At 50.9% G+C, this 21,341-nt stretch overlaps 1 protein-coding gene across 1 annotated transcript in view; it reads left to right on the top strand.

Annotated features, from left to right (window-relative positions):
• The first annotated feature begins 1,323 nt into the window (after positions 1 to 1,323).
• LOC140847731 (endogenous retrovirus group FC1 Env polyprotein-like) overlaps positions 1,324 to 21,341 on the top strand; it is a 491,917-nt gene continuing 471,899 nt past the window's right edge. The window contains exon 1 of the mRNA XM_073228841.1: positions 1,324 to 1,980. The gene's annotated coding sequence lies outside the window, so the exon portion shown is untranslated. The remainder of the gene's footprint in view (positions 1,981 to 21,341) is intronic.

The raw sequence follows: 21,341 nt of genomic DNA, 5'->3' as shown, positions 1-21,341 counted from the left end.
TGCGTGAAGTATGGTCTGCGGTAGTGGTGAGGTTTCCAGGAGAAGTGGAAGGGAGAATAGAAGAAGTCCGGCCACCCAACGGCTACAGCCATGTGTGGGGAGCAAGCACTCGCCCTCAGACTCCCGGGGAGCCGGCACCCTGTGAATCACAGCTCTGGGAACCTGGGCACATGTGGGAAGCATTTTTACACTGCTCCAAAAGCAGTAAATTGTAAAATGAGAACATTTGAATAGCACTGAGAAAATTTTCTCAAATGGACTGTCACAGTCACTCTTCTCAGCAGCCCTGCGAGGGCAACAGCCACACCTTAAGGACAAGGATGCTGAGGCTCAGACATGTTCAGTGAGGTGCCTGAGTCTCCAGGTTAGGAGCTTTGCATCCAGGACCTGACGGAGACATGGGGCACTATGGGTAAAATTGCAATATTTCCTGAATCTCTTGCCTGGCCTTAGTTGCATCTCCATATCAATAGTTGTTTCCAAGGGTGGAGAGAACTAATCATCTCCATATCAATAGGTGATTACATGGGGAAGGGAGGGCATATCTGAGAGGTTAGGTGGGGTCCTTTTTTGCAGCTCTTTTGCAAGAGATACAGGAAAGCAGAAGTGGATGAGCACTTGCAGGCAATCAACAGGTTTCTCCCACTTTATTTATCCCTTTGATTGGTTTTGGTTTCAAAGGCAATTTGCCCTGGGCTGGGAGAATATTTTACCCCCAGAGTTACAGGCACACAGTTTTTTCACTGCATCATGTCAGTCACTGACTGCCTGGCACTCATAATGCCTTTCTAATTGCTAGATCAGGTGCGTTCATGTTTGAAGGGTCCCCACCAGTAAGATGGCAAACTTCCGGCTTCTCTTCGGGGTCCTCAGTTCCCGCTGGCGCCACCTGAAGCCCAATCACCTCTCGCCCCCCCCTCCCAATCCCAGCACCTAGCCAACAGCTACCAGCCCCGTAGAAGTGACACCTCAATCAATTCATGCCCTGGTGCCGAAACCCGGGAGACGGGACACCCCAACTGGGCCCCGTCTTCCCCCCGACACCAGCAGCAGCTTGCCCTCGTCCTCTTTTTCTGGTGCTGGCTCATCACACTCACCACTCCTCTCTGGCCTTTAGGTAAGTTTTCCCCCCGGAGTGGGCCACTCTTCCCCGAGCTATCGCAGTGCCATTGACCTTGATCGTCCGGCAAGGCCCTGACGCTCGGGGATGAGGAGGGAACTCTCCCTGCCTCAGGCCTTCACGGCTGCAGCGGACCCTCAGGCCCCTCCTCCAACAGCCATAAATCCCCGCCTCAGGCCTTCACAGCTGCGGCTGACTCTCAGACACCCCCCTCCAACAGCCATAAACGAGGTGACTCCTTTGTAGATGAGAATGCTCCCTTTCCCCCCCCTCCTCTTTCTGCTCCGTCAGCCGAAAACGCCTAGCGCTAGGTACCTCGTGACTCCGGCACTCTGCCTTCTTAGGGAAGTCTGGGTGACGACCCACACTTCCCAAGAAATTCTGAATCATATACGAGTTTCCGCAGACCACCAAGGATCATCGGGGACTCCCTTTGTCTCCTTGTGGTCGGCTTCCAGTCCGAGGATCTCTGTTCATCTTTGAAGGGTCCCCACCAGTAAGATGGCGAACTTCCGGCTTCTTTTCGGGGTCCTCGGTTCCCGCCGGCGCCACCTGAAGCCCAATCACCTCTCGCCCCCCTCCCAATCCCAGCACCTAGCCAACAGCCACCAGCCCCGTAGAAGTAACACCACAATCACCCTATGCCCCATCCTATATAACCCAGCACCTTTCCCTAATAAAGCGGAACTCTCCGGTGAATTGCTGTTGTGTGTCGCTCCTTTCCTTTCATTGGTGCCGAAACCCGGGAAACGGGACACCCCAACTGGGCCCCGTCTTCCCCCAACACCAGCAGCAGCTTGCCCTCGTCCTCTTTTTCCGGCGCTGGCTCATCACACTCACCACTCCTCTCTGGCCTTTAGGTAAGTCCCCCCCCCACCCCCCGCCCCGGGGTGGGCCACTCTTCCCTGAGCTATCACAGTGCCATTGACCGTGATCGTCCAGCAAGGCCCTGACGCTCGGGGACGAGGAGGGAACGCTCCCCGCCTCAGGCCTTCATGGCTGCGGCGGACCCTCAGGCCCCTCCTCCAAAAGCCATAAACCCCCACCTCAGCTGAAACTTTTTAAGCAAAATTTCCCTGGGGTGGGCCACTCTTCCCTGAGCTATCGCAGTGCCATTGACCATTATCGTCCGGCAAGGCCCTGACGCTCGGGGACGAGGAGGGAACGCTCCCCGCCTCAGGCTTTCACGGCTGCGGCGGACCCTCAGGCCCCTCCTCCAAAAGCCATAAACCCCCGCCTCAGCTGAAACTTTTTAAGCAAAATTTCCCCGGGGTGGGCCACTCTTCCCTGAGCTATCGCAGTGCCATTGACCGTGATCGTCCGGCAAGGCCCTGACGCTCGGGGATGAGGAGGGAATGCTCCCCGCCTCAGGCCTTCACGGCTGCGGCAGACCCTCAGGCCCCTCCCCCGACAGCCATAAATCCCCGCCTCAGGCCTTCACAGCTGCAGCAGACTCTCAGCCCCCTCCCCCTCCAACAGCCATAAATGAGGTGACTCCTTTGCGGATGAGAACGCTCCCTTTCCCGCCCCCTCCTCCTTCTGTTCCGTCCGCCGAAACCTGTTCGGTCTGCCGAAAACGCCTAGCGCTAGGTACCTCGTGACTCCGGCACTCTGCCTTCTTAGGGAAGTCTGGGTGACGACCCACACTTCCCAAGAAATTCCGACTCATATACGAGTTTCCGCAGACCACCAAGGATCATCGGGGATGCCCTTTGTCTCCTTGTGGTCTGCCTCCAGTCCGAGGATCCCCGTTCGTCTTCCCCTGTTTGTCTCCCTCTCTGTCCTTTAGCCATTTTGTCTCCTTGTGGTCTGCCTCCAGTCCAAGGATCTCCGTTTGTCTTCCCCTGTTTGTCTCCTTCTCTGTCCTTTAGCCATGGGAGCCTCCTCATCTCTCCCTGAAAGTTCACCTCTTGAATGCCTGCTTAAGCATCTAGCTACCCTCTCCCTGACGCCTGATATAAAACCAAAACTTCTCCGTAAATATTACTCCCAAGACTGGCCGACATACCCCCTAGACAATAACAACCAATGGCCCGCAGGGGGAACTCTTGATCCTAACATCACTCGCAATCTCTTTAACTACTGCCAGCGCCTGAAAAAATGGAAGGAGATTCCCTATGTCGAAGCTTTTCGCCTCCTAGCTCAAAATCCCAGCCTCTGCACCACCTGCTCCCCGCCCCAAGTTCTCCTAGCCTGCAAGCCGTCTCCCTCCCCTCCACACACTCCCAGTCCCTCTTCAATTACCTTTGACCCGGCCGACGAGCCTCCGCCATACAGACTTCCCCCTTCAGCCCCTCTCCCTCCTACAACCCCTCCACTCTCCGCCGCTGCTGCCGCCTCTGTCCCCATGGCAGAAGCCTCCCGTCCTCTCCCTTCCCCTTCTCCTCCTACAACAGCCCCTCCCCCTTCCTCTACCGCCGCCACCGCTGCCGCTTTCCCCGCGGCAGAAGCTTCCCATCCTCTCCCTTCCCCTTCTCTTCCTACAACAGCCCCTCCCCCTTCCTCTATCGCCGCCGCCTCCACCCCCGCAGAAGCCTCCCATCCTCTCCCTTCCCCTTCTCCTCCTACAACAGCCCCTCCCCATTCCTCTACCGCCGCCACCGCTGCCGCTTTCCCTGCGGCAGAAGCTTCCCATCCTCTCCCTTCCCCTTCTCCTCCTACAAGAGCCCCTCCCCCTTCCTCTACCGCCGCCACCGCTGCCGCTTTCCCTGCGGCAGAAGCTTCCCATCCTCTCCCTTCCCCTTCTCCTCCTACAACAGCCCCTCCCCCTTCCTCTATCGCCGCCGCCTCCACCCCCGCAGAAGCCTCCCATCCTCTCCCTTCCCCCTCCTCCACCATCTCCTCCTACACCTCACCACCTCCTCCTCCGTCCCCCTCACCTTCCCCCCTCCCGCAAATCGAGCCTGAGCCTTTCAGCCCCCCTCTAACTAAGTTCCAAGAGCCTCGTCCGTCTTTGCCCCCTCAGATTCGGTCCCGAGAGCCTCCCAAAATTATCGCGGCTTTGCCCCCATTACCTGTTTCCCCTGCACAGACTGAGCCAGAACCCTTCAGTCCCCCTCAGACTCGGTCCCGAGGGCCTCCCAAAATTATCGCCCCGCTCCGGGAAGTAGCAGGATCCGAAGGCATCTTGCGCGTTCACGTACCTTTCTCCTTAGGAGATTTAGCCCAACTAGAGAAACGCCTAGGTTCCTTTTCCACTGACCCCACGACCTACATCAGGGAGTTTCAATGGACCCTCCAGTCTTACAGCCTCACGCATCATGACATTTTCATGCTCCTGGCCAATACTCTCCTCCCTGAGGAGCGTAGATGAGCTTGGGACTTCGCCCAAATGCATGCTACCGAAACCCACAGGACTGACCCCACCTGTCCCCCTGGTCCCACTGCTGTCTCCGAACAAGACCCACACTGGGATTATAACACCGCTGTGGGTCTCCACTCTCGAGATATTTTTGCCTCCTGCTTAATAGCAGGTCTAAAAAAGGCAGCTCGTAAAGTAGTCAATTTTCAAAAGCTCCAAGACATAATTCAAAAGAGAGACGAAACCCCCTCTGAGTTCTTAGATAGACTCACTCAAGCCCTATTACAGTATACCAGCCTGGACCCAGAAACACCTGAAGGAAGACAGGTCCTTATGACATACTTCCTAGCTCAAAGCTACCCCGACATTAAAGCTAAACTCAAAAAGTTAGAACAGGGCCCCGCTACCCCACAGACTGAGAACCTAACAGTAGCCTTTAAAGTCTTCCATAACCGGGAGGAGGAGAAAGAACGCCGTAAACAAAAAGCTGATCAGGCCAATTTCCAGATGTTGGCCCAGCTGATAAAACCACAACCTGGGCGCCCCTCTACAGACAAGCCCCCCCCAGGAGCTTGTTTCAAGTGCGGAAAAGAGGGACATTGGTCAAGGGCGTGCCCCTCCCCCAGATCTCATACCACCCCATGCCCCAGATGCCACAAAAAGGGCCACTGGGGGTCTGATTGCCCAACCACCCGAAGGGGAGGCTGGACAAACAACCCCCACCCTAAGCCCACCCTAGTGGGGCTGGCAGAAGAAGATTGACGGGGCCCGGGGGCTTCTCGCCCGACCATTTCCATCACCAAACAGGAGCCCAGGGTTACTTTAACAGTAGACAGTCGCCCCATCTCCTTCCTCCTAGATACAGGAGCCACCTTCTCAGTCTTGCGAGAATACCGGGGCCCTACCACGCCAGCCATTACTCCTATAGTCGGGGTAGGAGGTAAACAGATTTTCCCATTAAAACCCCCCCCTTTTATGCACAATCCTAGACAGTCCCATACCTTTCTCCCACTCCTTCCTAGTTATGCCCCAGTGTCCCATCCCTTTACTAGGACGGGACATCCTTTCCCTCCTCCATGTTTCCATAACTATATCCAATCCCACAGCCCCCAGTACTCCCTTTCTGATGGCCCTCATAGCCGACTACCCCCCTCTACCCAATGAAAGCTCCAGTTCTGCCCTTATACACCCTGTAAATCCCAAAGTTTGGGACATTACAAGCCCCTCCATGGCCCTATGTCCCCCTGCCTCTATCAAATTATGTGACCCCTCTCAGTATATCTGTCAGGCCCAATACCCCCTAACCACTTCAGCCCTCATAGGCCTCCAACCCATCATTCAAGATCTCTTAAACAAAAACTACCTCAGACCCACTCACTCCCCATTTAATACCCCCATATTAGCTGTGAAAAAAAACAATGGATCTTTCCGCCTTGTCCAAGACCTTCGCCTCATCAACATAGCCGTTGTCCCTATCCATCCCTTAGTTCCAAATCCATACACCCTTTTATCGCAGATCCCTGCTTCTGCATCCCACTTCTCAGTCCTAGATCTCAAGGACGCATTTTTTTCTATTCCTCTAGACCCCTCCTCCCAAGATTTTTTTGCCTTCACCTGGACGGACCCATACACCAGACATTCTGTACAGCTTACTTGGACAGTTTTACCACAAGGCTTCCGAGATAGTCCCCATATTTTTGGACAAGTCCTAGCTCAAGACCTCAAACAGTTTCACCATGATCACCCCGAGTCCACTTTATTACAATATGTAGATGATCTTCTACTCTGCAGTCCCTCGTGGGAACAGTCTCAACTTGACACTGCGTCTCTACTTAACCTTCTAGCTTCCAGAGGTTACTGAGTATCCCCTGTCAAAGCTCAAATCTCTTCCCCTTCTGTCACTTACCTTGGATTCCTTCTGTCTCAGCAAAGAAAGTCCATTACCTTAGACAGAAAATGACTCCTCTCTGACCTGCCCGTTCCCAAAACCAAGACAGAAATCCTTTCCTTTCTAGGCTTGGCTGGGTATTTTAGAGCGTGGATCCCTAACTTCTCCCTGTTGGCAAGACCCCTATACGACCTCAGCAAGGGCCCCCCTGAAGAACCATTATCATCCTCACCCCGACACTCCTTCATTAAGCTCCATCAAGCCCTTGTAAAAGCTCCAGCTCTCCATCTCCCTGATTTGTCAAAACCCTTCTCATTATACATTCATGAGAGGTCCAGTCAAGCTCTAGGAGTCCTAGGCCAATATTATGGCCCATCCTTTGCCCCAGTAGCTTATCTCTCCAAGAATTAGACCCCACAGTTCAGGGATGGGCCCCCTGCCTACAGGCATTAGCCGCTGGACAGCTCTTGCAGAAAGAAGCTCACAAACTAACATTCGGAGTGCCCCTTACCATTCTGTCCCCACATCACCTAAAAGATCTCTTAACCTACAAAAGTTTACAGACTCTCCTCCCCTCCAGACTCCTGACCTTACTGTCCTCTTTCCTCCAAAATCCAAACATTTCTTTCCTCCCCTGCCCGCCCCTAAATCCGGCCACTCTTCTTCCTCTGCCCTACTCTCCTCATACTCCCTCGCATGATTGCCTGGAAGCCCTTCACAACTTCCTTCCGTGCCACTCCACGATCTCCGAAGGAACCCTCTCACACTCCAACCTCATCTGGTTTACTGATGGGTCCTCCTTTAAACATGAGGGCATCCACTACTCAGGATATGCAGTAGTCTCCCTCGAAGATGTCATTGAGACACGAGCCCTACCCCCTGGTACAACCAATCAACAGGCCGACCTCATTGCAGCCACCAGAGCTTGCACTCTGGCCCGGGACACGTCTCTCACATTGTACACTGACTCCAAGTACGTATTCCACATTCTCTTGTCCCACGCGGCAGTATGGAAAGAACGAGGCCTCCTCACCACAAAAGGGAATTCCATAACTAATTCAGCCTTAATTACTAAACTTTTAGAGGCTTCACAACTCCCACACCGACTAGGCATAGTCCACTGCAAATCACATCAAAAAGACGACTCCCCCATTGCAAGAGGTAACAACAAGGCCGACAGAGTAGCCCGGTCAGTTGCCCTATCAGAAAACGCACCAGACAACAATCCGTCTGCCCTTGCAATTTTAGCCTTATCACAAGACGCCCTCCTCTCTCAGGACAAAGAGTCTCTCTTCTGCCTCTTACATGACCTGTTCCATCCCAGCCCCCAATCCTTAATCCATTTTTTACAATCTTTTTTTCCTCTTTCTCCTGAAGACAAAACCCTACTTAACCAAATCACCTGCAAGTGCACCATCTGCCAACGCACTAACCCTAATACCCCCCTCAAAGCCCGACCCTTCCCAGCTCATCAAGCAAGGGGTAATGTCCCCGCTGCAGATTGGCAAATAGACTTCACTAACATGCCCCCTGTACGACGTACCAGATACCTACTCGTGCTAGTAGACACATTTTCAGGATGGGTCGAAGCTTTCCCCACCACTAACAAATGAGCATCCGTAGTTGCCTCTATCCTCCTAACCCAGATCTTTCCTAGGTTCGGGATGCCCACTTCCCTCCAATCAGATAACGGCCCTGAGTTCACTGCCCAAATTATCCAAAACCTCTCCAAGTCGCTCTCGCTCCCCTGGCATTTACATTGTCCTTATTGACCACAAGCTTCAGGAAAAGTAGAAAGAGCCAATAGGACTCTAAAAGACATCCTGACCAAATTATCTCTAGAACTACACCTTGACTGGGTTCGCTTACTTCCCTTAGCTCTACTCCGCATTCGAGCCCTCCCAAAGAAACCTTCCTTCTTGTCACCCTTTGAAATCATGTACGGCCGCCCGATTCTACCCCCGGGGCTCCCTTCCCACAAAGGACCAATTCCTCCCAATATAGCCCTTCCACTACTCTCTCTCCTCCGCACTGAATTGTGGAAATATCAAGATTGGCTCCTTCCTGATCCATCCGCCTCCCAAAATCCTCCTGTCTTACAGTCCGGCCAACTACTGTTTTATAAGCCACCAGAAGATCAGCCCTCTCTCACCCCGAAATGGGAAGGTCCACACCCAGTTATTCTCTGCACACCCTCGGCCGCCAAGCTCTCACTGCCTGATAACTCTGTCACCCCTTGGATTCATATCTCCAGGTTGAAACCAAACACCCAAGACTCACCTTCTCTGGACACACAAGACCCATCAGTCACAATCCAGAGTCCTTCGGATACAGCCCAAGACGCTGTCTACTCTACCACACCTCATCCCTCTGATCCCTTGAAGCTCCGCATCTCCCGTGCACCCTCTTTGCCATCCATACCTGAATCATGACTTTTTCCTCCTTTACTGCTCTCTCGCTTTTTTCCCTCATTCCTATTGTCTTCCCTGCCACCCCATCCTCCTTTGTATGGCGATTCAAAGTCAAGCAGACTTACACACAGCATCAAACAAAAGTTACTGCCCTCATTGCCACATCAGACTGCCCTCTGAAAGGCTGCTCTGAGCCTTTGTACCTCCACTTTCCTCCCTCCACTGAAGTATTCATTTACACCTACCTTTATTCTCCCTACCTCTGCTTCCTCTATGACCAAAGACAAGCCTATTGCAGGTGATGGCAAGACACCTACGGGGGATGCCCCTACTGTTCTTGCACCATTCACTACATGGGTGACTTCCAGTACCCACAGTATTACTCCTCCAACCGTTTCATGAAATATCCCAACGGCTCATTCTCCTTATTAATCCCAGATCCCTGGGACTCTCGATGGGCTGCTGGAGTAACAGCCTCAGTTTACTACAAGGGGTCCTCGACCCCCCCATGGTACCCTTCATATCTCTTGAGAGTATGTTCCCTCTCGCTCCCAGATCTCTCAAGTTGCATCAGATATCAGACATTCTGAAAAAGTCATTATCCAAACTCTTGACGGCGCCTCTTCATATTCTTATTCCTCCTACTCTTGGTTACAGCTCATTCAAGACACCACCATCTTTCTCAACCACACCCTCAACACCGCCAATTGTTTCTTGTGCGCATCATTACAGCGCCCACTGCTGGCCACCGTGCCCCTCAATATTTCCAACTACTCCTTCCATGCAGAAGGACAACCCCTCCGTCCCCTGGCAGACATACCCCTGTGGGAACCAGAATACCCAGATAATCTCACCATCCACCACTGTGTAGGCCCAACTCCACCCCCCTCCAGTGCACTTCACTGCCTCTCTATCTACACCCCTACCTCTGGCTCTAAGACTTTTACGCAACCAGGACACTTCTTTTGGTGTAATGGCAGCCTTTTCAACTCACTACCTCTCAACTCCGATACACCCTGCATTCTCGTCACCCTAATCCCACAGCTTACACTTTACAGCATGGCAGAATTCCTTGAGCTCCAACCTCCCTTGCACTCGCGCACAAAAAGGGCTGCTTTCCTTCCCATCATGGTCGGTATCTCTTTAATCACCTCAGCCATTGGGGTGGGGTTTTCGGGAGGAGCCTTGGGTCACTCTCTATGGGCAGTTAGAGATCTCGACGCCAAACTTGAGGGAGCCCTGACATCCACTGCCGATTCCCTAGCCTCTCTCCAAAGACAGGTCACATCGCTAGCTAAAGTCACCCTTCAAAACCGGCGGGCCCTAGATCTGCTTACAGCTGAGAAGGGCAGCACCTGCGTCTTCCTCCAGGAAGAGTGCTGCTATTACATCAACGAATCCGGCATTGTAGAAACTGACATCACCAAACTCACTGACCTTGCCTCCAGCCTCCACTCTGCTTCCAATTCCAACCCATTCTCTTCAATACTAACAAACCCCCTCCTCACCTGGCTCTGGCCCATTGCAGGCCCCATAATAGTCATTCTTCTCGTCTGTCTCTTCTTACCCTGTATAATAAAGTTCATCAAATCCCAAGTCGGAAAAATCTCTAATCAAGCTTTCAACCAGCTTTTACTCAGGAACTACCAGCTTCTGGCCACGGAAGACCCCTCACCCTCACGTGACCTCCTCACCACATGCTGAGATGTACCCCTCTCTCTGCTGGAAACTGTTCCTGGAAACAATGGCCGCAGACGCCTGGCTCCTGACACCCATATCCTCTTGGCATCATTGGAATCAACAGGTCCTCAACCTATGGTTACAGGGAACCTTCATTGATTTCCAACCTGAAGAAGTCCACATCTACTCATCCTTACTGTGGGGAGTCCTATCAACCCTTTCCTCCCAATCCTCAAACCCTCACTCCCTTCTCCGCCCCTGTTCAGCAGGAAGCAGTCAGAGAGAAAGCAACGTCCAGAAACCCATAGAGGAGAAAGGGGGGAATGAAGGGTCCCCACCAGTAAGATGGCGAACTTCCGGCTTCCTTTCGGGGTCCTCGGTTCCCGCCGACGCCACCTGAAGCCCAATCACCTCTCGCCCCCCTCCCAATCCCAGCACCTAGCCAACAGCCACCAGCCCCGTAGAAGTAACACCACAATCACCCTATGCCCCATCCTATATAACCCAGCACCTTTCCCTAGTAAAGCGGAACTCTCCGGTGAATTGCTGTTGTGTGTCGCTCCTTTCCTTTCAGTCTTCCCCTGTTTCTCTCCTTCTCTGTCCTTTAGCCATAGGAGCCTCCTCATCCCTCCCTGAAAGTTCACCTCTTGAATGCCTGCTTAAGCATCTGGCTACCCTCTCCCTGACGCCTGATATAAAACCAAAACTTCTCCGTAAATATTGCTCCCAAGATTGTCCCACATACCCCCTAGACAATAACAACCAATGACCCACAGGGGGAACTCTTGATCCTAACATCACTCGCGATCTTTTTAACTACTGCCAGCGCCTGAAAAAATGGAAGGAGATTCCCTATATCGAAGTTTTCCACCTCCTCCTACCCCCAGCCCCCTCCCAACTTCTCCTAGCCTGCAAGCCGCTGCCCCCACAGAAGCCTCCCTTCACTCCCTTTCCCTTCTTCTCCTACAACAGCCCTTCTCCCTTCCTCCCCCACCATCTCCTCCCCCATCTCACCTCCTCCACCTTCGTCCCCCGCAGATTAAGCCTGAGCCTTTCAGCCCCCCCTTTAACTAGGTCCCAAGGGCCTCCTCCCTCTTTGCCCTCATCACCTGTTTCTCCCCTGTTAGGGACCGCCTTTGTCTTCTCACATGTTTGTAGAGAGAATGGGAAAGCACCTCCCCCCATGCCTGAATGCAGCATGGGAAAGCACAAGCTAAACAAAAACCGGTGCAGTCCTTAGAAGTTATCTGTCCACAAAAACATGTGCAGTCTTTAGAAGTTATCTGTCCACAAAAACATATCTTGCCAAGACTCGTCACTCTAAAAATAGGGAGACCTTAATGATGTGTAGAAACACTGCCCCTGGTTCTAGCTATGCCCTTCCCCCACTTGCCGATGTGGCAAGAATAGAAAAAAACGCATTCCATAAGCAATTAACTGGAGCCCTGCTGTAGCTCAATTAGTAGAGCATGAGACTCTTAACCTCAGAGTCATGAATTCAAGCCCAACTAGAGCAGCAGAGGCAAGCAGCTGGGCTGCAGGCTGGCAACACGTGGGTCTGATTCTATCTTTCCTTATTTTCTTTGCCCCCCTTCCGCACTTCAGGACCTGCTTGAATAGGCGCAGCTAGACCACGTCACTCCCCCACAGACTGAGCCAGAACTCTTCAGTCCCCCAAAGACTCAGTCCCGAGAGCCTCCCAAAATTATCGCCCCCCTCCGGGAGGTAGCAGGATCTGAAGGCATCGTGCGCGTTCACATCCCTTTCTCCTTAGGAGATTTAGCCCAACTAGAGAAACGCCTAAGTTCCTTTTCCACTGATCCCACGACGTACATCAGGGAGTTTCAATGGACCCTCCAATCTTACAGCCTCACACATCATGACATTTTCATGCTCCTGGCCAATACTCTCCTCCCTGAAGAGCGTAGACGAGTTTGGGACTTCGCCCAAACGCACGCTACTGAAACCCACAGGACTGACCCCACCTATCCCCCTGGCCCCACTGCTGTCCCTGAACAAGACCCACACTGAGATTATAACACCACCATGAGTCTCTGCTCTCGAAATATTTTTGCCTCCTGCTTAATAGCAGGTCTGAAAAAGGCAGCTCGTAAAGCAGTCAATTTTCAAAAACTCCAAGACATAATTCAAAAGAGAGACAAAACCCCCTCCGAGTTCTTAGACTCACTCAAGCCCTATTACAGCATACCAGCCTGGACCCAGAAACACCTGAAGGAAGACATGTTCTTATGACATACTTCCTAGCTCAAAGCTACCCCGACATTAAAGCTAAACTCAAAAAGTTAGAACAGGCCCCACTACCCCACTGACTGAGATCCTAACAGTGGACTTTAAAGTCTTCCATAACCGGGAGGAGGAGAAAGAACGCCGTAAACAAAAGGCTGATGAGGCCAATTTCCAGATGTTGGCCGAGCTGATAAAACCACAAACTGGGCGCCCCTCTACAAACAAGCCCCCCCGGGAGCTTGTTTCAAGTGCGGAAAAGAGGGACATTGGTCAAGGGCGTGCCCCTCCCCCAGATATACTACCACCCCATGCCCCAGATGCCACAAAAAGGGGCACTGGGGGTCTGATTGCCCAACCACCTGAAGGGGAGGCTGGACGAACAACCCCCATCCTAAGCCCGCCATAGTAGGGCTGGCAGAAGAAGATTGATGGGGCCTGGGGGCTTCTTGCCCGACCATTTCCATCACCAAACAGGAGCCCAGGGTTACTTTAACAGTAGACAGTCGCCCCATCTCCTTCCTCCTAGATACAGGAGCCACCTTCTCAGTCTTGCGAGAATACCGGGGACCTACCACGCCAGCCATTACTCCTATAGTCGGGGTAGGAGGTAAACAGATTTTCCCATTAAACCCCCCCCCTTTTATGCACAATCCTAGACAATCCCATACCTTTCTCCCATTCCTTCCTGGTTATGCCCCAGTGTCCCATCCATTTACTAGGACGGGACATCCTTTCTCTCCTCCACATTTCCATAACTATATCCACTCCCACAGCCCCCAGTACTCCCTTTCTGATGGCCCTCATAGCCGACGACCCCCCTCTACCCAATGAAAGCTCCGGTTTGCCCTCATACACCCTGTAAATCCCAAAGTTTGGGACATTACAAGCCCCTCCGTGGCCCTATGTCCCCCTGCCTCTATCAAATTACGTGACCCCTCTCAGTATATCTGTCAGGCCCAATACCCCCTAACCACTTCAGCCCTCATAGGCCTCCAACCCATCATTCAAGCAGACCCACTCACTCCCCATTTAATACCCCCATATTAGCTGTTAAAAAAACCAATGGATCTTTCCGCCTTGTCCAAGACCTTCGCCTCATCAACATAGCCGTTGTCCCTATCCATCCCTTAGTTCCAAATCCATACAGCCTTTTATTGCAGATCCCTGCCTCAGCATCCCACTTCTCAGTCCTAGATCTCAAGGACCCATTTTTCTATCCCTCTAGACCCCTGCTCCCAAGATTTCTTCATCTTCACCTGGACGGACCCATACACAAGACATTCTGAACAACTCACTTGGACAGTTTTGCCACAAAGCTTCCGAGATAGTCCCCATATTTTTAGACAGGTCCTAGCTCAGGACCTCAAACAGTTTCATCATGATCACTCCAAGTCCACCTTATTATAATACATAGACAATCTTCTACTCTGCAGTCTCTCGTGGGAACAGTCTCAACTTGACACTGCCTCCCTACTTAACCTTCTAGCTTCCAGAAGTTACCGAGTATCCCCCGTCAAAGCTCAAATCTCTTCCCCTCCTGTCACTTACCTCAGATTCCTTCTATCTCAACAAAGAAAGTCCATTACCTTAGACAGAAAATGGCTCCTCTCTGACCTGCCCATTCCCAAAACCAAGACAGAAATCCTTTCCTTTCTAGGCCCTTTCTAAGCCTGGCTAGATATTTTAGAACGTAGATCCCTAACTTCTCCCTGCTCCCTGTTGGCAAGACCCCTATACGACCTCAGCAATAGCCCCCCCCTAAAAAACCATTATCCTCCTCACCCCGACACTCCCTCATTAAGCTCCGTCAAGCCCTTGTAGAAGCCCCAGCTCTCCATCTTCCTGATTTGTCGAAGCCCCTCTCATTATTCATTCATGAGAGGTCCAGTCAAGCTCTAAGAGTCCTAGGCCAATATTATGGCCCATCCTTTGCCCCAGTAGCTTATCTCTCCAAGCAATTAGACCCCACAGTTCAGAGATGGACCCCCTGCCTATGAGCATTAGCCGCTAGACAGCTCTTGCAGAAGGCAGCTCATAAACTGACATTCAGGGCACCCCTTACCATTCTGTCCCCACATCACCTAAAATATCTCTTAACCTACAAAAGTTTACAGACTCTCCCTCCCTCCAGACTCCTGACCTTACTGTCCTCTTTCCTCCAAAATCCCGTTCACCCCCTTTGCCATCCATACCCGAATCATAACTTTTTCCTCCTTTACTGCTCTCTTGCTTTTTTCCTCATTCTTATTGTCTTCCCCGCCACCCCAGCCTCCTTTGTATGGTGATTCAAAGTCAGACAGACTTACACACAGCATCAAACAAAAGTTACTGCCCTCATTGCCACACCAGACTGCCCTCTGAAAGGCTGCTCTGAGGCTTTATACCTCCCCTTTCCTCCCTCCACCAAAGTGTTCACTAGCAGCTACCCTTATTCTCCCTACCTCTGCTTCCTCTATGACCAAAAACAAGCCTATTGCAGGTGATAGCCAGACACCTACAAGAGATGTCCCTACTGGTCTTGTGCAATTCACTACATGAGTAAGTTCCACTACCCACAGTATTACTCCTCCAACCGTTTCATGAAATATCCCAACGGCTCATTCTCCTTATCAATCCCAGATCCCTGGGACTCTTGATGAGCTGCCAGAGTCACAGCCTCAGTTTACTATGGGGGGGGTCCTCGACCTCCCATGGTACCCTTCATATCTCTCAAAAGTATGTTCCCTCATTCCCAGATCTCTCAAGTTGCATCAGATATCAGACATTCCAAAAAAGTCATTATCCAAACTCTTGACGGTGCCTCTTCATCTTCTTATCCCTGCCCCTCTTCCCATTTCTCGTACTCTTCATTACAGCTCATTCAGGATACCACCATCTTTCTCAACCACACCCTTAACACAGCCAATTGTTTCTTGTGTGCATCACTACAGCGCCCACTGCTGGCCACCATGCCCTTTAATATTTCCAACTACTCCTTCCATGCAGAAAGACAACCCCTCTGCCCCCTGGCAGACATACCCCTATGGGAACCAGAATACGCAGATAATCTCACCATCCACCACTGTGTAGGCCCGACTCCACCCCCCCTCCAGTGCACTTCACTGCCTCTCTATCTACACCCCTACCTCCGGCTCTAAGACTTTTACACAACCGGGACACTTCTTTTGGTGTAATGGCAGTCTTTTCAACTCACTGCCTCTCAAGTCCGATACACCCTGCATTCTCGTCACCCTAATCCCACAGTTAACACTTTATAGCATGGCAGAATTCCTTGAGCTCCAACCTCCCTTGCCCTCGCGCACAAAAAGAGCTGCTTTCCTTCCCATCATGGTCAGTAGCTCTTTGATCACCTCAGCCATTGGGGCAGGGTTTTCGGGAGAAGCCTTGGGTCACTCTCTATAGGCAGTTAGAGATCTCAACGCCAAACTTGAGGGAGCCCTGACATCCACTGCCGATTCTCTAGCCTCTCTCCAAAGACAGGTCACTTCGCTAGCTAAAGTCACCCTTCAAAACTGGCGGGCCCTAGATCTGCTTACAGCCGAGAAGGGCAGCACCTGCGTCTTCCTCTGGGAAGAGTGCTGCTATTCCGGCATTGTAGAAACTAACATTACCAAACTCACCGACCTTGCCTACAGCCTCCACTCTGCTTCCAATTCCAACCCATTCTCTTCAATACTAACAAACCCCCTCCTCACCTAGCTCTGGCCCATTGCAGGCCCCATAATAATCATTCTTCTTGCCTGTCTCTTCTTACCCTGTATAATAAAGTTCATCAAGTCCCAAGTCGGAAAATCTCTAATCAAGCTTTCAACCAGCTTTTACTCAGGAACTACCAGCTTCTGGCCACAGAAGATCCCTCACCCTCAGGTGACCTCCTCACCACACGCTGAGATGGACCCCTCTCTCCACTGGAAACTGTTCCTGGAAACAATGGCTGCAGACGCCTGGCTCTTGACACCCATATCCTCTTGGCACCATTGGAATCAACAGGTCCTCAACCTATGGTTACAGGGAACCTTCATTGATTTCCAAACCTGAAGAAGTCCACATCTACTCGTCCTTACTGCGGTGAGTCCTATCAACCCTTTCCTCCCAATCCTCAAGCCCTCACTCCCTTCTCCGCCCCTGTTCAGCAGGAAGCAGCCAGAGAGAATGCAACGTCCACAAACCCATAGAGGAGAAAGGGGGGAATGAAGGGTCCCCACCAGTAAGATGGCAAACTTCCGGCTTCTCTTCGGGGTCCTCAGTTCCCGCCGGCGCCACCTGAAGCCCAATCACCTCTCGCCCCCCTCCCAATCCCAGCACCTAGCCAACAGCCACCAGCCCCGTAGAAGTGACACCTCAATCAATTCATGCCCCTTCCTATATAACCCAGCACCTTTCCCTAATAAAGCGGAACTCTCCGGTGAATTGCTGCTATGTGTCGCTCCTTTCCTTTCAATGTTTAATACAACTTTAATGGTTACTTTGCTCAGTGTACACTGAAGTGTTTGTAGATTCCCGGCTCCTGGTCACAGTGCATTTAGCCATTTGGTTGAACAACGAGAGGAATTCTTTCTTCCTCCTCCCCCAGAAGATGTACATTTTTCACATTTTTAAGAATTCTGTTCCAGGCACCCAGGTCTGAAAGTGGAACAAAGCTGATAAGGGGAAAAAATTCTTTAATCTGGCAAGTATCCTAAATATTGCCCCCATTAGACTAACAGTGAGGGAACTTTCGCTGGCAGCATTTTATTCACATCAGCACATGTCTTTCCACCACCAAGAACAGGGAGCCGTCCCGAAACTCTTAGAGCCACAGTTGTCTAATACCCAGAGAGCAATTCTTGATTCACTAGTGCGTCCTAAAGTAGATGGTAGGACCATTCTTGTTTTCATCTGGAAAACCCCCAAACACACACAAGGACACAATAGAAGATACACATTTTGGACATCAGATCGATTCTCAAGATAGGTGGTTGACACAGCTGCTGGACGGGCTGCTTTGGAGAGCAGACAAGCAGGCAGTGTGGGCAGGTGGCAGATGGCTCAGGTCTCATCTAGACGGAAGTCCCATTTACTGAGGATCCTCACACAAGCCAGAGGAGAATGGCAGCAGGGCACTCAGGGGCCTGGTGAGCTCATGGCCAAGCAAGCTGAGGTTTCTGGGGTGACTACAGACCCATCCGAAGGGCTGGTCACAGAGTAGCAGTCTGGGCTGGCTGTGCACCGGGGCAGCTGTGACGGACACACACACAGCAAGGACAGCAGAGGGGGCTCCAGAGTTTACATGACAAATGTGACCTCCAAGGAAGGCCGACTCATTATTCTCAAGGTTTTCTATTTGTACAGGTGAACTCAGTGTCAAATATGGAGGGACATCTTTCCAAATGCTGTGGACAGTATAAGGCTGGAGGCACTGGAGGGAGGGGTGAGCACATTGGACACTGATGACGTGCCAAAGTCCCTGGCTGCTGCCTCCTCCCAACCTGAAAAAGGTGCCTTAGGCTAGCCAATCCTCATACTGCTCTAAATCTATGCTCTGCCTCCCCCTACTGTCTTTAAAAACTCGCTGCCTGCCCTGCTGGGCGCGATTTCTCTGGCCTGTGACTAATCAGACTGGTGAACATCACCCAGGATTGTGCCCTATTAAACTTTTGGCTCCTTTGTAGCCTCCTCGCCTGGTCATTTCGGCTCAATTTTACCTTACGGCTGGTGCCGAAACCTGGGAGGGAGATAAGGTGTGGAGCTCTTGCTGGCCACCAGCAACTCTCACCCCTCCTTCCCCAATCTGGGACCTCCTATTCTTAGCACCTTGGATGGCGATTCAGTGAGTCCCTCCTTTCCTCCAGTCTGTTTTCCCAGTCCTGTCTCCACCTGGTTCAAAATCGTAGCTACGTCCAGGTTCTCTGGGCATTAAACCTGTCCTGGTCCCGAGATAGAGGAGATGTCCTCATCCAGGCTCCCAGATCTTCAGGGAAGTGCCGGGCACTTCCCTGTCTCCTCCTAACCTGAGTGAGTTTGGGACACTGAGTTCGCCAGTTTAGGGGCTCCAGGAAATGGGTAACAGACATGGGGAACCAGCCCTCTAAATCAGAGGCTCAGACCCCTCTGCAGTGTCTCATATCCAATCTGGCGACCCTAGATATAGTAGAGGAGATTCGTAAACGGAAACTGGTCCAACTGTTCTCAGACTTGGCCTCAGTGTCCTCTAGACAATCAATCTCACTGGACCCCGGAGGGAACTTTTGATTTTAGCTTCCTCACCGACCTAACTAATTTCTGTCACTGAACTGGGAAGTAGTCTGAAGTCCTGTATGTCCAGGACTTTTGGACTTGGTGCTCCCACCCAGGCCTTTACGTTAAGTGTTCAATGACCCAGGTTTTCCTGGCCTAATCTCCAGTTAAGGATTGTTAGCCTCTTACTCTGCCCAGTCCTTCTTCCTTTTCAGATCCGCTGGAGGACCTCATTCTCCCGCCTCTCTCAGCTCACAAACCACCCCCCCTCTCCACCACCTTCTTTAAGTTCTTTGTCCTCCCCTGCATCACTGCCATCTTCTGGTCCTTCATTCCCAGCCACGCCGCCTTCCTGCTCCTCTCCTCTTCCAGTGTCTACGCCTCCCTCTCCCCCTCTCCTTCCGCCTTCACCGCCCTCTTCCCCCATGATAACAGGCTCCTCCCGCCCTCTGGTTCCGGAAGCCACGAACAAAACTCCTCCCAGCACAGACCTGCCTCCTTTCTCTCCCGACCCTACACCCCTCCCCATACCCACTGTTTTGTGGGTGGTCTGGTGTGGTTGTTGGGAGTGGGTGAGCTGGGCATGGCAAGTGAACACCTTAGTGGTTGTGTATTGCAGTGTGTGTGCCTGCCTGCAGCCTGAGAATTTTTGTGGTGACCTGGAATCTTGAAGTTTTGCTAAGTTAAGTAGACATATTTTGTGCTTATAGATTATGCTGTAAAGCACATGGTTTCAGGAATTATAAAGTGTGTTCATGAATTTGTTAATCTAAAGAATGCTAGTGCAATGGTTTACAACAGCCCACTTCTCAGTGTTCACTGAAAATTAAAGTACCTAATGGTTTTAAGGTGTAATTAAAGCTACTTAAAGAAGAAAACATGTCTACTTGCTAAAAAAGATGTGTTTTAATAAGAGAAAGTATAAAGAATAGAAATTCATTTTGTTGAGGGTAAAAGAAGGTAATTGTTCTAAAGTACAGCTATTTATTTAAAGAGGGAGAACACTGAATGTAAAAAGAAGGTTGTAGAAAGCTTGTGGAAGAGTTTAATATGGTCATGCTATGTAAAATTAAAGCAGGTGAGTCTCAGTATCAAGCACACAGAAAAATTAGTATTTTGTTTACAGTTAAAAAGACAAAGTTTTCTTAACTGTTAGTCTGCTCTTAATGTTGAAAGATTACAAAAAGTTTTCTAATTGTTTTGCAAAACAGTCTCTCATGCTTAAAGTCTCAATGAGTTGTCTGAGTATTTAAGATAAAGAGATCTTAATATTAAAATGTCTAAAAGCTAAACTTTGCTAACTCCTCTTTATTTGCCTTTGAGGTATTTTGTTGTCATTCTGGTTAAATGGATAAGTATTGCTTCATGGCAGCCTATAATCCTATTTAAGCAAGTGCCAAAAAAAAAAAAAATCAAATTCAAAAAGGTGCTTTTACCTCTAGTTAACTCTGATATTTTCCAGAGGGTCCCTGGAACATGTCAGAGGAATTTTTCTCATTGGAGAAAGTATTTGGCTAATTTGACTTATTTATCTGATACATAATTACCTGCTTAATTACCTAGAAAGCACTGTCAAAAGGAATGATGCTAAATTTTGTTACTGAATGTTTTGTGTTACAGAAATATCCAAATTTCCTTATGTCAACTGTCTTACAGTAAGCTCTCATCAGATCTTTAACCATCGCCATTTGTAAGTCTTTTGTCATCTACAGTCCTTGTTTTATTACTCCTAAACTAGTAAAGAACTAGATTTCACCAGAACAAGCATTAGTTACATAAGGCGTAAGTTAAAAAAGGCAGGAGAGGGGCCCCAGACTCTACTTCATGACCTGGTAACCATGCCTTTTAAAGTCTTTAATACCCGTGATGAAGAACATGAGAGGAGGATAGCATTCCAAACCTGAACCTTCGCGGCAGCCCTCCAGCCAGCAGGACAGGGGTCTCATCACACCAAAGACTGGTCCAGAGCTCATGAGCCTCCGGGACCTTGCTTCCAGTGTGGCCAGGAAGGCCACTGGGCAAGGAGATGCCCCAACCCGACCAACAAGCTGACTAAACCCTGCCCGGTTTGTGGTAAGAGAGGTCATTGGAAGGTAGAGTGCCCAGTTGGGGAAGGTTGTCCCCCCATCACAGAGCCTCATGGGAGGCAGGCCTCCCTGAGGGACTCCCCTCCAAACCTGCTGAGCTTACTCAAAGACTGAAGCTGCCTAGACTCAAACACCCCTATCAACCTTGCCGAACCCAAGGCCACGCTATGGGTAGCGGGTAAGTCCGTCTCCTTTTTGGTGGACACGGGGGCTACCTACTCTATTGTACCTTCCTTTCATGGGCATTTACATCCTTCCTAAGTCTTGGTCGTGGGTGTCATGGGAACCCCCCTCTAAGCCTCTAGAGACAGGTCCAGTAGCCTACACATTTGAGAGCCATCCTCTTACCCACTCATTTCTAGTCATCCCCAACTGAGCTCACTCATCATCT

This window comes from Manis javanica, chromosome 2 (genome assembly GCF_040802235.1).
Source record: "Manis javanica isolate MJ-LG chromosome 2, MJ_LKY, whole genome shotgun sequence".
Classification (NCBI taxonomy): domain Eukaryota; kingdom Metazoa; phylum Chordata; class Mammalia; order Pholidota; family Manidae; genus Manis; species Manis javanica.
This window is presented reverse-complemented; position numbering and strand designations above follow the sequence as displayed.